Genomic DNA, 18,542 nt, shown 5'->3' with positions numbered 1-18,542 from the left:
CCGGCCGCGGCAGCAGCGGCGATCGGGGGATGTGGGGGGCGGAAAGTGGCGGCTGCTCCGGCCGCGGCCAGGACGTGGCTTCAAGGGCACCGGGGGAGCGAGACCGCGCGCTGTAGGGCCGGGGGCTCCAGGGGTCCCGCAGCGGCGGCCGTGGGGCGGGATGGGGCGGCTGTGGTGATAACCTGTGGGGCACTTCAGTGGCTGCCAAGGGGCTCTTCAGAGGCGAGTCTGGAGCTCTTACGGGGCAGGAACAGCGCTGCTATAGCGGTACCTGTGGGGCAGCCATGGAGTTACTTTGGGGTCACCTATTTGGGGGGGGCAGGGGGCCGCGCGCAGCTGAGTGCGGCCCCCCCACCGGGGTGGGGTCAGTGCTGAGGGGCGGGGACTGTGAAGAAACGCCCATTGGGAGGCCTGCTTGAGGAAAGTGGGCAGGGGGTGCAGCCTCCGTGTGTCACGCCCCCATAGGAGGAGCCTCTTGGGGAAGGGAGAGGGACACGCCCGAGGGGGGCGTGGCTTAGGAAAGGAGGGGTGGAGCCGAGATAAGGGTGGGCTCTGTACAGCACGTGCTCTGAGGGGGGGTGGGTTAGCAGGGGCTGAGTTTGGGGGTGGAGCTGTGGGCGGGGCTTCGATGCACCGTGCTGCTGGGGGGTGGGCGCGATGAAAGGGAAGGGGTCTGTAAGGGACACGCGCCTCGGGGAGGGCACAGACTGGCAGGGGCGGAGCTTGGACAGGGTGGAGTTGGGGGTGTGGCTTTCTCAGACCACGCCCTTAGAGGGAGAGGCCGGACTGGATAGCACACTGAAAAATTAAAATTAACTGTTGTTAACCACATCGAGTTTGCTGTCTTTTTATTTTAACTCAGAGGTAATTAATAGCCGTCATGTTTTTGCACAACCCCAAAAAAGCTGTGCTTAAATTTAGACTGTTTTCTAATTTTATTTTACATCAAAATATCTTTTACTGTTCTGTTGGGAATCATTACTGCCTGGGAACTCTTTACTGCCTCTATTTATAAACAGCCACTATTTAGTGGTTCCTTTTAACTTCTCTTTAAAAAAAAAAAAAAAAAGTAACGTTTTGACTCCGTTTGGTTCTGAGCTTTGTTGCCTCCAATCTCATGGCTCTGTTATAATTTAAATACGAAACACTCCCGATTACTTTCCACTGCTGTTTAACATCTAAAGCTTCCTTATTTTGTTTCCTATGCAGTCATTCGTGCCTGCAGTTTATTTCATAACGGTTGTTTAAATGTAGCTACCAATGACTCCACATTAGTTTTCTGCCTTTATCATTTAAAAGGAATTCCAAACAATGTGCTTTTTAAACGAGGATTCAGATTGGGAATAACCGCTGCCTAGTTCACCAAGTAATAGCTGAAATTAAATTTAGTTATTGCTCACGCCTAAATAATTTCATTTATTTACACTTTAACATTTTCATCATTACATTACTACCAGGCAGATTAACTAGCACACATTATTTTTTATTATAGATATAAACTAGAGGTTTTTTCTCTACAGGTATTACTTCCAATTAGTGCTCCAGTATTTATATTCCACTCTTTTAAATTTTACTACATAAATTGGGGATAATTACTGTCTGCAGAGTCTTGAGTAACAGCTAGAGTAGATGAGAGGCATTATTTACTCCCAAAGACTCTTCTGGTTACTCTTATTTAAGTTTTAATTCTAAATGTCTTACATTAAGTAAGCAGTTACAATAATAAAACACAAGGACCCTGGAATTTCCAGGAAAACCCACCGCAGCGCCTCGACGTGTCCAGAGACTGTCGGTGCCGGCTCCGCCAGCAACGCGTCCAACGAACCCCACGGTGCTGCCGAGGCTGCGGCAGCGCATGGAACCGACCGGAGCGCGGGGAGGAGACTCAGCCCAGCAGGTACCGCACGCAACGTGAAACACCGGGCAGCGCAACTTCATTTCAAAGGAGGAACACGCACACGGAGCGCAAAGGATGTTATTCTGCACGGGACACGCGCTGTCCTTAGCAGCTGCGCAGCAACACTGTCTCTGAGTTGCGCGTCCATTCAGCCGTCTGCCCCCCCTGACGCGCTCACCCGCAGACGTACCCGGCTGGACACACACAAGTGTACTGGGGAACTCGCACCAGCGCTACGTTCTGGGGAGGAGCGAAGGACAAGGCAGCAATAAATCCTGCAAGAATCCGCCTCTAATATACTGTAGATCAACAATGACAGTTGTAAGTCACAGAGACTCCTCATTTTCTCTCTGACTCTCACAACAGTAATAAGTAAGTCCCGAAGGATGGAAAACACCAGGATCGGCTGGGAACGACAACAAAGGTAGGTCAAAGAAGGTAAATGGGGGCTCTCAGGGGCCCCAAAAGACAAGCTCAGCTGTCCTGAGAGGAGCAGATGGGAATCAGAGGAGTTCTGAGGGGATCGCAGTGGGGGGCTGTCCTGGTTTTGTTAAAAAACAAGTTTCTCTTTTAGTGAATTTGCCTGTCAGCTAAAGCTTCACATTAGCTGCATTTTCCTGGAGAACCAGATACCTGTTTTGGTAAACAGAGCAATGGAATGCTAACTTGTTGCTAAGGACAGATTCACATCTTGCAAGAGGGGCAACAAGAAACAGGTGACCAAGAAACTGACCAACGGTGTATAACATCCCATTCACGTGAATACTTCATATAAAAGTGGGAGATCACGAGGATCTTGTCCTCTTGGCCCCTTTTCGTCCCTTCTGCTTATGGTGACAGTAGGAGAGGACCTTGCTAGTCGTCCCTGCGAACTGAGGCCTAGCGAGAGACTGAATCCAGCTCCGGTTGTCTGCAGAGTCCAGTCCAGGACTTCGGGTGCCGGCTCTGCAGGTGCTGAGACATTAAAGATTGGTTTTGTATATTTTGTATTATTTTCTCTATTCTTATTAGTAGCATTAGTAAAACATTGTTAATTTTTCCAACTCTCTTCTCTCTGTCCTTCTTTCCCTCCCGATCGCCTGTCCTGAGTGGGAAAGGGGAGAGGGAGGGGCAAAAGGGGGAAGTGGGGGAGAGAGGGGGTTAACAATACGTCTGCCACGGTTTTACTGTCACCCCGCAATCTAAACCCTCGACAGGGGCCAACAGATGGGCGGTCCTGAGAGGAGACAAGAGGGGAAAAATGAGGCCTCTGGGATGTGTCAAGAGCAAATGGGCAAGTTTTGAGGGGAATTTAATGGGGCAAAGGTCAAACAGGCACCGTGATGCCACCAAAGAGCCTGCAGGGACCCAAAGGCAGGCAGGGTAATCGCAGAGGAACTGGAAAGAAATGGGTTTCTGAGGGAACCAGGGGGTGAGTAAGCTTGTGAGGGGTCCAGAGGCAAAGGGATGTGTCCTGAGGGGAACAAATCGGAAGGTTCTTACCTCTGAGAAGTTGTCCTTGACTTCGGTTCCACCAGCAGCCGTCCTGTGGTCCCGACACAGCCTGGGGATCCCTGACCCGCACCCCCACAACCTTTAACAGGACATTGGGCCGTTCTAGAACCTGAATGACAAACAGTGAGTATTTCTCTAGGACGGCTTTGATGTGGGATTGTTCTGTTTATCCTGCAGGGGATGGGGAGTAATTTCTCCTCCCCACAGTACCACTGAACACCCCACCCATGACTCTTCAGGCATTTTGGGGCTGTAAGCCCCCATCTCTCGCTGGCCTGCTCCTCCAGTAACATCATGGTCACGCCCTGAGTCCCCCCATTTATTCACTCCAAAAAAAAAAGGTAGAAAAGGAAAACAGCCCCAGCTGCCAGCTCATTACTTTAAAATGCCATTTACCTATGTACATACCAGAGCCCCCAAAAACAGGGGGGCAGCGCCACGAACAGCCACAGCCACGTCCCACAGGCCGGCAGCCACACCCCGGCACGCTGGGGACGGAGGACGGTGCCGCGAGTCCTGCTCCCCCGACCTGGGCTGGGGGCCCTGCTGAGCATGGGGCGGTCACAACTCCCCCTCTGAAACACAGGAATTCCACAGCAGAGTTCCGCCCTGGGGCGGCCGGCTGCAGCGCCGCGCTTTGCCCGCAGCCTTTCCTTCCTTGTCCACTTTATACAACGGCCTCTGCTCATCACATCTCATCGAGGCTGCTCTACTCGCATCATCAGCGGGCGGTTCCCCAGGCTCTTTCCTGCCAGCTAAAATACCCCCCAACGGGCTCTTTTTCAGAATGATGCTCCTACGCCGTCCTCCCGTTACGCGTCACGCAGAACGACGCGGCTCATCTTGGAACAAAGACAGGCAGTAACTAGCAACGCTTACAGCACCGCTCCACGCATAATACTAAAGCCTACCCACGACATACCGCCCTCACAAGCTGTGCTCCAACTTGATCCCACCCTCTCCAAAACAAAACAATTCCGCTACGCAGCTCCAATCTATCCAACACTCAGCACCGCAATCAGGACACTCCGCAACGCAGGCGGCTTCACAACGCTCACGCCCCTTGCGCGTTAAAGCCGCGGCAGCTTCTGCTGTAGTTATTGCCGTTCCAGTGCATAGTCAAAAACCAAGGCTAAGCCGCGTTCTTTACTTCATTTCATGAGCTTACTTATAACCCTTTAGTTTCTCGCTGACCACGCATCTGTGAATTCTTAGTTAAATACAAACTAAGCTCTCAGCTTCTAAACAACGTGTTACTTAACCTTCCGTCTCCCTCTTGTCGTGCAGAAGGATCTGAAAGGCGAAAAACGTCCCCTCGCCGTGCAGGCGGTCAGAAAGCCTTTCCCGCACGTCAACCGCTTAAGGAGGGCTACATCTTCTATAACTTCAGCGCAGCATACGTTAACTTGGCAGCTTCTCTTCAAAAGCGAGAAAACAGGGACAGGCGTCTGAAAAAACAAGGCAGAGAACAAAGCAGCTGGGAACATCGTGTCACTTACACGTGCACGTACCACCACCCCCCAAAACGAGGGGGGCTCCCCTAGGAAAACAAAGCGGGGGCAGCGCCCCAAACAGCCGCAGCCCCCGGCCCACAGCCCGGCAGCTGCCCCCCGGCCCGGCAATGCTGCTGGCCAGCCTGAGAAGGGACCTGTTCGTGCCGGCCAACATCGATACCCCCCCTTTTCCAGGCACTTTGGAGAACTCTATTGGCCAGAGTTGCCCTGCTACATTTCCCTCGTCCAGTTGCTCTTGTCTGTACCCTGTATCCAGTACTAAGGTGGTTTTCTAGACACGTTTCACATTGCCGGGTCACTCGTTCGCAAAGAGTTTATAAATTCGCTCTTACCTTTTCGCCTAATCTCGACAGAGCGCATCAGCTCCTCACGCCGCGAGGCACCGCTGCCCTCCCGTCGCCGGTGACAGCTTCTTTGGACCCTAATTCTAATTCGGCTAGAAATCTCCTATGCATTTCTTAGCCTCTTTGTTACAGTTTCCTGACCAGTGTTTCCCTTCCGAGGCCCTTTGCAACGCGTGGCGGCGGCTTTTCTAGCAACAGCACAGCTTCCAGCAACTGGAGCATCATGTTCAATCCGCCTTCCTTGTGCTGTGAATAAACTTGATTCTTTTCAAATGGCTTCAAGGGCACGCACCATGCGAAAAACCTGCTTAGGATCAGTGCAAATATTAATCTTCTTCTCTTTACGTAATTCTAAAGCTCGCGTGAGAGCAATTTCTTCAGCTTTCTGGGCAGAAGTCCCTGCAGGTAAAGGTTTCGCTTCCATTACCCGCTGGGCAGCCGTCACCGCACGCCCGGCTTCGCGTACCCCTGGCTTTACGCAAAGCCGCTCCCGTCAGCGACCCAGGAGCCTTCGGCATCCTCCAGCGGCCGGTCCCTTCAAGCCGCTTCTGCTGTTGCCAAGCACTCGTGGGCCACCGACCGCAAGACGGATCCGCTGAGGAAAGAAGCCGCACCGACAACGTTAGCAGTAGCAATATTTACACCATTAAACGTTCTAAGGAGGCACCGAGGGAGGGATGTTGTTTGCACACAAACGGGGACCTGACCCCCGTCGGGGGGACGGACACTGACACGCAGAGACCTGACTGCGAACCCCGCGGGTCAAACAGCGGCTCTGCCCCCCGGCAGCTTCTCCGCAAAGGCGAGAAGAGAAAGCAGGGACAGGCATCTGAAAAAACAAGGCAGAGAACAGAGCAGCGGGGGGGACAGAGGAAAAGAGGCCGGAAGAGCACCGAGGAACAGGGCAGAGGAAGAAACAAATCGGCGCGGCGGGGCGGAGACGGGGCAAAAAAGCCCGGCACGGCCAACGGGACAGAGAGGAACGCGGCCACGGGCGGGGAGCGGGACACGGGGACGCAGCGAGAAGCCACGGGACGCGGGGAGATACCAAAAAGTCGGCAAAAAAGACTCTTTAACGCTGCTCTGAAAGCGTTAAACGGCAGGCAATTTCAATACAGCGCGCCGCACGCTCAGAGGATCGCCCCTGTCATCGAGCGTGCGCGTGACTCAGGCTCCTTGGTATTTATGACATACACCTATTGCACGTTCATTTGCTGCTAGCGCTTAGTTAATGCCTTAAACAGAAGCGCTTTCCATAACGCCACCCTCTGCTGGCAGTCCATCGTCGGTACGCCAGAGTGTCCGTCAAGGGTCTCCAGTGGTCGCCGGTGCCCCCCCGCCCCGGTGTCGGCTTCTCGACCTCATCTCTTGAGCACGCCCACTGCCATTTGGTGCTGCTACTCCAGTAGCTCCTTCTCCAGTCAGTGGAACGTTCCCTCTTCCCAGCCTGCGAGCCAAGGACATCCCGCTTTGCCCCACCTCCAGTCCCTACAGAGCTAGTTTTGCTCCGTTAGGTTTCTGTTACGTTAGGCCTAGTCTTGCTACCTCATGCCGAGGGCTTTCTAAAAGACTTTTGCTCCTCCTATCAACGGGAAGCAAGAGGGAGAGCAACGGGCAAAACCGATGGCAGAGCCAGAGAGACCGCGGGGAGCACAGGGGGCTGGAGGAGGAAAGAGAGGAACGAGGAGCCCCGCGGAGAGACGGAGGGCAGGGAAAAAACAACAACACAAGAGAAAAACGGGGCGGGGGGCAGCACGAAGGCTCAGAACAGGAACGAGGACGGGAACAGCGCCGTACAGAATGAAGAAAGCCAGCAACGCGGAGCACGAGAAAGGCACAGAGAGACAAGGCGGAGGGAGGGAGGAAGGAAAGAGAAAGACAGGAAGGTCGGGGGACAGAGCAGCACGTACAGACGCAGAGAGGAAGAGAGCAGCGGGGGCGGCAGAGCAGCGGGGGCGACAACGGGCCAGAGAAAGCGTGGGGAAAAAGGAGACGGAGGGGCAGGGAGGCACCAGGACACACAAGCCGGGGACGAGGCCCCGAGGGCCAGGGACTCACAGCGGCTCTCGCTTTCCGTGGCTGCCAGGAGGCTTCTAACAGCTCAGACGCTCCTGTCTCCTCCTCTCCCCCCTCGGGGCGCTCAGCCGTCCTCAGCCTAGGAGAACACGGTGGGGTGTCAGGGCTCCCACGAGACGAGGCTTCGGGGACACGCAGCCTCGCCGGCTCGCTCGCCACGCAGCCGTCCCGCTCCAGGATACGCGCACGGACCCTGCCGCGCGCGTTGGCGGCCTGGCCCACCGCACGCCACGCAGAGGGACCCTTCGCCCTCCGCAGAGAGGGGCTCTCTCTCTTGCCCGCCGCAGGAAGCAGACGTCGGGCCTCACGGCCCCGCGTTTCTTCCTCTTTACCTCTCCCCAACCTCTCCGGCTCCAGCCGCGCCAGCACCCGTCCACGGACGGGACGCGCTCCCCCGTCCCTTTGCCCTCTGCGCTGCGAGACGAGCCTCGCCAGCCCGAGGCGGGCGCAGCCCACGGCATCCCCGGGGCGGGCAGCGAACGGCCACATCCTCAGCGTGGCCTCTGGGAGCGGGAAAGAAGAAGCAGCGGCCGTTAGCACCGTAGCTCACCCCTGCCTGAGCCTACTCCTTGCGCAGGGGCCACCGGAGAGGTGCCGAGGGCCGGCTTGCCAAAAAAAACGAGGATTGGGATTAACCCTTCTGAGGATTAACTCTCCCGGGGGGGCCCCCAGGTCTACCTCCCAGGGCTGGGGGCCCCCAGGTCTACTGCTCCTCCTTGGTGAGGGCCCCTTATGAGACGGCAGCTCTGCCGCAAACGCACAGAGAAGCTGCTGCAAGACTTAAAACCTTCAAGATGCTGGGAAGAAGTGCCAGTCCCTTAGACTGGATGGGTAGAGAGCAGAGCTGCTGTCGCAGCCCAGAACTACACCATAAAACACAACTGACCGGAAACGTTCAAGATGCAAGAACCGTGCACCCTTTCGGCTGTCGATACAAGAAAACCAGCACCCGATTGGTGCTACCCCGATCGGCACCTGCTTGCCAGACCCCGGGACGGCGCTTGAAATGGCTTTCGTGCCCCTGGAGCGCAACGGTAGCCCAGGATCGTCTGACAGGCGCGAGGCGCGCTTCCCGAACTACGCGACAACAGACGCGGGCTGGAGCTGCCCTGCCCGGCGCACGCTGGCGTGGCGCTGTAAAGTTCCCTGACCCCGTTCATCTGCCCAAAGGGGACTGCTCCTGGACTGCCCTTTTCTGCCTGAGAACTTTAAACCCTCCCTGCAGTTCCCAGCCCCTTCCCAGCTCTCGTGCCTCCACTTAACTTTTAGAGGGACAAGGGACCAGATCCATCTTCAACAGAGGAAAACGCCACGTGGGCTAACGGGGATCTTCCTGCAGCTCTCACTTTCTCCATCATCACCTACAATAAGGAAAGCAAGGACATGCCTACGATTAGGCACCCGAATAATATTTATCGGTAGCAGTCTACGAGTCATTGCTCGCCTTGGCTGAGCTCCGGGAGGTACGTTTGAACGATCTACCGGGGGCCGCTGCACGCTGCAAAGGTCCTGGAAACAAAACACTCTTCTAGGAGAGGAGATTATATTAACAGCTATTAATACAGCAATGCAAACCAAAACACAACACTCCATCTTCATCATAGTCAGGAATTACTGGAAAATGCAAAGCACCCGGAACTGAATCAGCCAATGAAACATAACGACAAACAACCTTTCTACTACAGCTGCTACTGAACCTTTGCCGCGCCCGAAGCTCTTGCCTCTAACGGACACCTCCGCTTCTCCTAAGACGTCTGCCCACGTAGCTGAAACAGCTCAAAAGCTGCCGACTGCCGAAAGAGCAGCAGAGAACCGGCACCCAAGCGGTCCTGGAGCTGAATGAGCTCCCTCCCCGGGGACTGGGGCTCAAATACCCTGAGCCCCGCCCACCCCTTCCTACCATCCCCTGGGAAGGGGAGGGATCAATCACCCCAGGCCCACCCACCACCCCGATCACATCACCTGGAATCTCACTTGAAGTGACAGCACCTGCACTCCTGTCGGGCTCTGCCAGACACTGTTGGTTTTCGTGAAGCCCTGTGCGGTTGATCTGTAGGGCAGAGGAACTGTGGGGTGCTGTGGGGTTACACTGTGGGTCTATAGGGCAGAGGGAACAAGATACGGGGTGCTGTGGGACAGCACTGTGTGTCTATGGGGAAGAACAGAGTCACTATGGGGTGCTGTGGGGCACTGCTGTGGATGTATGGGGCAGAGTACAGGAGCTATATGGTGCTGTGGGGCAGTACTGTGGGTGTACAGGTTGTTCAAATGTGGCTACCAATGACTCCACATCAGTTTTCCGCCTTTATCATTTAAAAGGAATTCCAAACAATGTGCTTTTTAAACTAGGATTCAGATTGGGAATAACCGCTGCCTAGTTCACCAAGTAATAGCTGAAATTAAATTTAGTTATGGCTCACGCCTAAATAATTTCATTTCTTTCCACTTTAACGTTTTTATCATTACATTACTACCAGGCGGATTAAGTAGCACACATTATTTTTTACTATAGATATAAACTAATTTGTTACGCAAGAGCAGCACCAAACAGAACACTGTAGCATAATGCAAGTAAGAATGACTAGCATCAAAATCAGCGTCATACGATCAACGCTGAAAGAGCTGTGAAGCCGCAGCTCCTACCGGTTCTGACGTTTGTTTCTTATCGGGCACCTCGGACTGCTTGTGTTTCTTACCTGGCACTTACCTGGCACTTCTGAGCGCTTCGGGTCAAACGGCGTCTCTGCCCCCTGGCCGTGCGCTGCAGTACCCGGGTTTCGCCACAGGGCGGCAGCACTGAGGCGCGCCGCGGCACCGCATTGGGGCGGCCGGCTGCAGTACCGCGCTTTGCCCACAGGACGGCGACACTGAGACCCGCCGCGGCAGCCCCGGCCGAGCGCTCGTGCCGCGTGGCGCGGGAATCCCCAAAAAATAACCCAAAAAACAAACGCCACCAAACAAAAAAGCGCACAGACAGCCGCGGCGCGACAGCCGCGCCACCGGGACACAGAGCCCGCCGCGCCGCGCCTCGCCCCGAGCTCCCGCCGAAGCGGCGCCCCGCTCGCCACGCCACCGAGCCTGCAACCGCGCCTTAGCTCTGCTTTTCAACGTCCCCCCGGCTAACGGGGGCTGCGCCGCTCCCGGAGGGACCGCCGGACCGGGCACGGGCGCCGCGCCGGAGGGAGACGCGGCTCCAGACCGCCAGCCTTCAGCGCACCTGCCCGCAGGGTCCCACACGCGCCTCCCACCAGCTTCGCCAGCTCGGCGGGGGGGGGAAGCGGAACGGCACCCCGGTCACCCCCGCCGCGGCCGCACTCACCTGCCGCCTCTTTCGCCGCTCCGCTCCGCTCCCCTCGCGCTCTCCCGCCGTCCCGCCGGGCTCCGCGGGCAACGACACCCGCCGCGCCCCGGAGACCCCCGCGGCGGGAGGTCCCCGGCTGTCGCCTCCTTCCCCTCTGCCCTTCTGCCGCCTCCGGGGAGCCTCACGAAGGGCGGCCCGGAGCCGCCTGCCTCCAGATGCCCGGCCGCCGGCCGCAGCGAGCGCTCCGCAGCCGCCCCGGTCCCGTTCACTCCCGGTTACCCCCCGCCGCCCCGCCAACGCCGCGAGGCGCCCGCGGCTTGAGCATGCGCAGGAGGGAGCCCGCAGCACCCGCCCCTTGCCGCGTCCCGGTTGGCTGCCTAGGACACGTCAATCACCTCTCTCGCCGCCTATCAGCGCTCGCGCTTTGAGCATGCGCAGGAGGGAGCCCGCAGCACCCGCCCCTTGCCGCGTCTCGGTTGGCTGCCTAGCACACGTCAATCACCTCTCTCGCCGCCTATCAGCGCTCGCGCTTTGAGCATGCGCAGGAGGGAGCCCGCAGCACCCGCCCCTTGCCGCGTCCCGGTTGGCTGCCTAGGACACGTCAATCACCTCTCTCGCCGCCTATCAGCGCTCGCGCTTTGAGCATGCGCAGGAGGGAGCCCGCAGCACCCGCCCCCTGCCGCGTCCCGGTTGGCTGCCTAGGACACGTCAATCACCTCTCTCGCCGCCTATCAGCGCTCGCTCTTTGGCGCATGCGCAGTACGGAGACTTCAACGCCCGCCCCTCTGGCCACCTGATAGGCGGACAGAGTGGCGACTGACGTGCCTAGCAGCCAACCAGCGCTCCGCCCTCCCAGCCCTCCAGCGCCAGCAGCCGCCTCTCAAAGCGAAAAACGGCCAAGACCCACACAGCAGCAACGTCGAGTGCAATCTGGCTTCAATTCTGATCGTGCACTTAAAAGCCTCTCTCAGTCCTACCGATGACTGCTCCTTTTTTGGAAGGACAACCTTTCTTACCTGAACATCCTAAATTGAAGACTCCACGGAACAGAACGGGGATTGAGCCACAGGACAACGTGCCATCCATTTACACTAATGGGGGAAAAAAACCCTAGAGGTCAAACCCAAATTTAAAATTGCACGTGTCTTCTCCAAGCAGAATGAGCCTGTGATTCCACAAAAAAAGGAGGGCAAAGAGCAGGCCAGCTTATCAGAGAAAGATAGTGACAGGGAGCAAGACAAGGTGACCCAGAGAGAGGGGGAGAGAGGCAAAAGGGACGGAGAGGCCAAAATGAGCGCTCCACAGCCTCCCCTCCCTCGCCCCGACCCCCGTTTCCCCGTTAACTCCCGCTACCCGCCCCGAGACACCGCGGACGCGTTAGCCAGGCAGGCAGCTGTTCAAACCGGATTGAATCGGCGCGCTCTGATTGGCTGCTTTCCACCCCACTGCGCCGCCCTCCTATTGGATGCGCCTTCCCGCGGGCCGCGCCCAGGTGCCCGCCTCAGCGTCGGACCTGACTGAGGACTGCGCAATTTGGGCATGCGCACGACGGACACCTCAACGCCCGCCCCCCCGCCATCCTGATTGGCTGCCTACGACCATCAACTGCCATTCTCCCCGCCTATCAGCGCCCCGCCCCTCCAGCCCTCCCGAGCCATCTGATTGGCCCGCTCTGCATCCTCACCCCCCTCCCGCTCGCCGTGCGGCTTCCAGCAGCCGCGTCTCAAAGGGAACAAGAAACCGCGCTCCCCTGGCTTTCCGCACCACAAAAAACCCTTCCGTCTTGCATTGCCCTTCGCCAGTACAACTGCACGGCTGGGAACTCGGCAACGTCAAGCAGCCGTCTGACAGACCCACACTCAGAACCTGACCAGGCTGGGGTTTTTGGCTGTCTTACGCACACGGACTTGCGCTTCCCTGAGGAAACAAATTCTTCTTGAAGCACAGCCTCTCCCTGGGGAAGAGAAAACGCCCACTCCGCGCTCCCACACACTAGGCGGCCCTGGGGAAACCAGTGAAAGCCAAGACCCACAGCAGCAACGTCGAGTGCAATCTGGCTTCAATTCTGATCACGCACTTAAAAGCCTCTCCCACTCCTACCAATGACTGCTCCTTTTCTGGAAGGACAAACTGAATGCCCTAAACTGAAGACTGCACGGAACACAGCTCCACTGGCAGCCAATTTGCCTCTTCTCCGGCTTCCACGGGGAATATCTTGTAGCGTCCTCCAACTCACAAACGTTCTTCCTCAGTCCACGGCCCCAGATGCGGAATCTCCTGAGCAGCGAGCGAAATCAACCGCGCGGGATTTTCTTCACGGCACCCAGAAGGCGACGCCGGCAAAAAAGCAGGCCAAAGCGCCTGAACCCGTCTGCCGCCCCCAGCCTGCGGCCAAGAGACCGGGAGCACCCTGCCCGAGGGGCCGCGCACCCCGCAGCTCCGGCCGGCAGGGCTCTCTCCCCTCTGCCCCCCGGCACCGAGGAGGCGCTGCCGCCTGGCCCGTGCCCCCTCGCAGCGGGGCCGCCCCGGGAGAGCCGGGGGACCCCGCCTCGCCGCTGCCCCCCATTTTCACATAAATGGGGACCTGGCCCCCGTCGCGGGGACGGACACTGACACGCAGAGACCTGACTGCGAATCCTGCGCGTCAAACAGCGGCTCTTCCCACTGGCCGTGCGCTGTAGTACTGGAGTTTCGCCACAGGGCGGCAGCACTGAGGCGCGCCGCGGCACCGCATTGGGGCGGCCGGCTGCAGCACTGTGGTGGTAACCTGTGGGGCACTTCAGTGGCTGCCGTAGGGGCTCTTCAGAGGCGAATCTGGAGCTCTTATGGGACAGGAACAGGGCTGCTATAGCGGTACCTGTGGGGCAGCCACAGGGCTGCCATGGAGTTACTTAGGGGGTCACGTATTGGTGGGGGGGCCGCGCGCGCAGCTGAGTGTGGCCCGACCCACGGGGGTGGGGTCAGTACTGAGGGGCGGGGACTGGGAGGACACGCCCATTGGGAGGCCGGCCTGGGGAAAGGGGGTAGGGGGTGGAGCCTCCGCGTGTCACGCCCCCATAGGAGGAGCCTCTTGGGGTCGGGAGAGTGACACGCCCGAGGGGGGCGTGGCTTAGGAAAGGAGGGGTGGAGCTGAGATAAGGGTGGGCTCTGTACAGCACGTGCTCTGAGGGGGTGTGGGTTAGCAGGGGCTGAGTTTGGGGGTGGAGCTGCGGGCGGGGCTTCGATGCACCGTGCTGCTGGGGGGTGGGCGCGATGAAAGGGGCGGGGTCTGTAAGGGACACGCGCCTCGGGGGGGGACAGACTGGCAGGGGCGGAGCTGGGACAGGGTGGAGTTGGGGGTGTGGCTTTCTCAGACCACGCCCTTGGAGGGCGAGGCCAGACTGGATAGCACACTGAAAAATTAAAATTAATCACATCGAGTTTGCTGTCTTTTTATTTTAACTCAGAGGTAATTAATACCGGTCACATTTTTGCACAACCCCAAAAAAGCTGTGCTTAAATTCAGACTGTCATAACTCACTGTTGTTCTGTTGGGAATCATTACTGCCTGGGAACCCTTTAATACCTCTATTTATAAACAGCCAGTATTTAGTGGTTCCTTTTAACTTCTCTTTTAAAAAAAAAAAAAAAAAATGTAACGTTTTGACTCTCTTTGGTTCTGAGCTTTGTTGCCTCCAATGTCATGGCTCTGTTATAATTTACATACTAAACACTCCCGATTACTTTCCAATGCTGTTTAAAATCTAAAGCTTCCTTACTTTGTTTCCTATACAGTCACTCATGTCTGCAGTTTATTTCATAATGGTTGTTCAAACGTAGCTACTAATGACTCCACATTAGTTTTCTGCTTTTATCATTTAAAAGGAATTCCAAACAATAAGAGAAGAGCTGCTACCTCTGTTGTCTTTGTTCAGAAAGAAGTGACAACACTAGAAAACACATTGACAGCCAGTGCTTTGAACAGTGAAGGTGGGATCTACAAAAGTCTGATTAAACCAAACAGCCTGAGGTCTTTATCAAGTTGCTGCCAGGAATGCTGAAATGCAAGAGTTTACTCCTGCAGTATGCCACAATGGAACAGCCACTTCATATCAAATATCATCTCAAAGTTCCAAAGCAGTACATTAAAAAGCTATCACCAAGTATTAGAAGACCACTGCAAGATCTTATTGCTTTTTGAGTTAAATAATAATTTTTCAATAAACCAAAACCCAAACAATTTCTAAAGTCTGTTGCTTATCCTCCTGTTCATTCATTAGCACTGCAGCAATAAGTTTTTATCCAATATGTCAACAGAGGCGTTTTAAAAAACCCAAACAAAACTTATTTAAGTCCACAGACACTCCTGCCCTCCCTGCCCCCCCCACCCTGAGCCCCGCGATCAGCACTTGGTGCGGGACAGGAGCACAGCTCGACAGACAGAACCAGAAATCCCACTGCGGGGAGAAGGAAACACCAAGGCAGTTACAGCTTCCTTAACATCCCAAATCTGATGTCTTCCAAAACAAAGCACATCATCCTCGTCATTTAAAAGGCAAAGTTGCTTTGTACGTATCTGATCCTCACACAGCTGAGTAGTTCTCAAGTCTGCTGGGTTCCACTGTGCAGCAGTTGATTATGAATTCAACAGTGCTTCAGATACTACAGTAATAATCAACACACTTTTTACTAAGGAGAAGAAAACAACAAATGTATTTTGATGTTGTTCCTGCCAGTTCAGCATTTCTGCAGCAATTCCACTTGTCTCTTGCAGTATCAAAGTTCTGCCGGCATCAGTCTTCAGAATCATCCTCAGAAACTGTTGAACAACACAGTATAATCAGCAGCCTTACAAATGTCTCTGAAATTAGAGCACTTTAAGATCAGTAGAGGAAATAATTTTATAATGTTAAATAGCACATTGTAATACTTTCCCAAACCTTGTGTAATTAATTTTGAAATGCATCTCATGTCTGAAAAATATGGCATTTTCAAATCAAAACTCAACATTACAAAATGCAGAGTACTCCTGCTGTTCTTCCTCAACATAAAAGGAAGAAAACTTAATTATGCCAGAGATTCAACTTTTACGTACTGTTTACAGCGGCAAACTCCAACAGTAGTCAGAGGAGAGAATATTCAATCCATGACAGCAGCACCCAGCACAAGGGAAAGAAATGGCTCACAAAGTTAACAATATGGGTACTAAAATATCTAGAAAGGTTCAGCAGTCTAAATGAAAGAAAGACTCTTAAATTCTTATATATATGTTGCTTACTGCAGTAAAGTCAGGCCTACTTGGAAGCAGCTCCTCTCTCCACTCTCATTCTTTCAGCACATGCAAAAGGAACATAAAGCACACATATGCATAGGATTTTATTGTTGCAAAGTGAATTAAAAGACAAATACACTCTTGTGAACTATGATAAAGTCAGTACAGACATCTACAATAAGTTTGCAAAGCGTAAGCTTGTCTGTAACAGGAGTTTAATCTGTCCTCTTAAGCAAACTCTGCAGTCAAGAAAGTATTTCCACTTGAGTAACTTGTTCCATCTCTGAACACAGAAAGCAGCAAGGTCTGTCTCCTCACTTCTCCAGTTCTTCAAAGAGAAATGTGAGTAAAGTAGCATCTATAATAAATCTAAACCTCAGTATTTCTCACCTGCAAGTTAGATAAAACCTGAATCAAATACAGATTAAATTACTGTGTAAAATGGCATTCATTAACTTTTACTCTGATAAGGATGCACATAACTTAAGAACTAATTCTGAACCCAAGTTCACCTCTGCTGCTCTGAATGTAGAAATAATTACCTGTTCTTTGAACTAAACTTACACACACAACAGTCTTTATCGTACTCCAAATATGCCACAGGAGAAGGAACTCGCATGGGGCACGTTTGAAGGGAAAGCATTTGGGGAGGGAAAGGGAGGGGACATGAGATGGACACGTTGGGGGACATGCAGTGGAAAGGTGCACGGGGGGATGGGACATGTACTGGGGTGACCTGCACCTGGGGGGTTCACCTGGGACCACTCACAGCAGACAACTCACCTGGGACAACCCACAACGGAGAATCCGCTCTGAAGAACCGAGCCACGATGGAGAATCCACACCAGATCATCCCAGGCAGTGCCCCTGCAACTGCTGCTGTTTCACTCTGTATCTGCCCCAGACGGAGGGGTGCTGGTGTTTACTTTTCCATAATACAAAAAGAGAGGTTTTTTGGCTTTTTTTTTCCAAAACATCCAGTTTTGAGATTCTTTTGGCACTTCAACAAAACATAAAAATTGGTGATTTTTGCTTTGGGTTTACTGCATGAAAATGTGGTTTATTTCGCTTTCCAGCTGCACACATCCAGGGGGATTTTGCTTCCCCAGTTGCCCCAAACTGATTGCTGTGGGTTTTTCCCCAAATTGGTGTAGTTCTTGGGTGTGGGTTGTGAGATTTGTTGGTGGTGGTGGTGGTCTTTGGTTTTGTTTTCTTTTTCTTCCCCCCCCTCCCTGTTGCAGACCCAGATTCAGGGTGTTTGGGGCCATGTTTTTGTGCCATGGCAGTGGTTCCCACTGAGCATGCATTTTAAAAACCTGATATATCACTGACATCTACTTTTTAGTTACTTTGCTTTGCGTGCACACACTGCTTTCCTTCCCTTACTACAATGTATTTTATCTCAATGCCTGAGTTTTGTCACTTGTACTCCTCCAGGTCTCTGCCCCATCCCACCGGGATGAGTGACTGGCTGTGTGTGGCTCAGCTGCCAACTAGGGTTAACCCACAAGTGTGGAAGCCACCGTACAGGCCCCAACTGCTGCAATGGGTTATTGGCAGGAACACTGCACTCCAGCTCCTGCCTACAAAGCAGGATCTCTCATACCCAGTTTCAGAATTATAATCTACTTTATAATGCTACTTTGACATGAATTCTGAGAAAGAATGTAGCACCATGACTATGCAGTGTTGAACACCAATAATTTATAGACCACAGTCATTTTGCTGCATCTTTTTGATTTGCATTTCATTCTAGCATGAGCAGTTTTAGAAAAAGAAACTATAAGAGAATTCCAGAATTTGTGTACTTAAATAGGCAGTAAATCAAGATGAACGTGGCTGAATTCCGTATGGCTAGTAACTTACTTGTCTTTGATGCATGCTTTCACTCCTACTTGAGGCGTACACCCACAGCTCAGTATTTCTGTGCTGTCCTGTATCCCACAAGCAGCAATTACGTTTGGTGAGACCATGAGAGCTCAGGCTGTGCAAACAGGCTCCAGTCAGTCAGTACGAGCCGTGCCCAGAGACCCGGGTCAGCTCACGCCTCTGCAGAGCACCATTGCAGTTCACACACTGTGCACCTCACCTGAATGTTTTTCTCAGCGTGTTGGACACGTTTCTGGAAAATACCGTAGTTCCCTCAACTTTCTGCCCTGTCCTGCTGCTCCAGGGTGCGGTTCCAGTAGGGAAGAGGCCGCGGAGGCTGGGGGGGGCAGCACCGGGGGGGGGCGGGCAGCACCGGGGGGGGGGGGCCAGCACCGGGGAAGGGGGGAGGGGCAGCAGCGGGGAAGGGGGGGGGGCAGCAGCGGGGAAGGGGGGGGGGGCAGCAGCGGGGAAGGGGGGGGGGGGCAGCAGCGGGGAAGGGGGGGGGGGCAGCAGCGGGGAAGGGGGGGGGGGCAGCAGCGGGGAAGGGGGGGGGGGGCAGCAGCGGGGAAGGGGGGGGGGGCAGCACCGGGCGGGGGGGGCAGCACCGGGGGAGGGGCAGCACCGGGGGGGGGGGGGGGCAGCACCGGCGGCGCTCCCGGCCCCGCACACGCTGTTTCCTGGTCTCTACCGGCTCTTGGAGGGGGTGGGCAGGTGGAAGTATTATTTATTTTGCCTTAAAGCGGCAGCAGCCCCCGGCCCCAAGGGTGACTGATTTCCGTCTCGTCTGGCACTCGCA

General features: G+C 54.8%; 2 long non-coding RNA genes across 4 annotated transcripts; both read right to left on the bottom strand.

Annotated features, from left to right (window-relative positions):
- Nucleotides 1-736: 736 nt before the first annotated feature.
- On the bottom strand, nt 737-7,395 carry LOC308045265. Its single transcript, XR_013922736.1, has 5 exons — nt 7,308-7,395; nt 5,238-5,844; nt 3,800-4,839; nt 3,380-3,500; nt 737-2,851 (listed from the first exon to the last, which is right to left on the bottom strand). It is a non-coding gene; the product is annotated as an uncharacterized lncRNA (long non-coding RNA).
- Nucleotides 7,396-15,005: 7,610 nt separating this feature from the next.
- Nucleotides 15,006-18,078, bottom strand: LOC308045519. 3 transcript variants are annotated; one of them, XR_013922792.1, is made up of 5 exons: nt 17,967-18,078; nt 17,744-17,861; nt 16,661-16,877; nt 15,884-15,933; nt 15,006-15,424 (listed from the first exon to the last, which is right to left on the bottom strand). It is a non-coding gene; the product is annotated as an uncharacterized lncRNA (long non-coding RNA). The 3 variants fall into 3 exon arrangements; XR_013922793.1 differs by having other exon boundaries at nt 16,661-16,802; XR_013922794.1 differs by having other exon boundaries at nt 16,661-16,802; nt 17,744-18,072.
- Nucleotides 18,079-18,542: the final 464 nt, after the last annotated feature.

This window comes from Nesoenas mayeri (genome assembly GCF_963082525.1).
Source record: "Nesoenas mayeri genome assembly, chromosome: 13".
Classification (NCBI taxonomy): Eukaryota; Metazoa; Chordata; class Aves; order Columbiformes; family Columbidae; genus Nesoenas; species Nesoenas mayeri.
The sequence above is the reverse complement of the archived record's forward strand: the minus strand, read 5'-3'. Positions and strand labels throughout refer to the sequence as shown.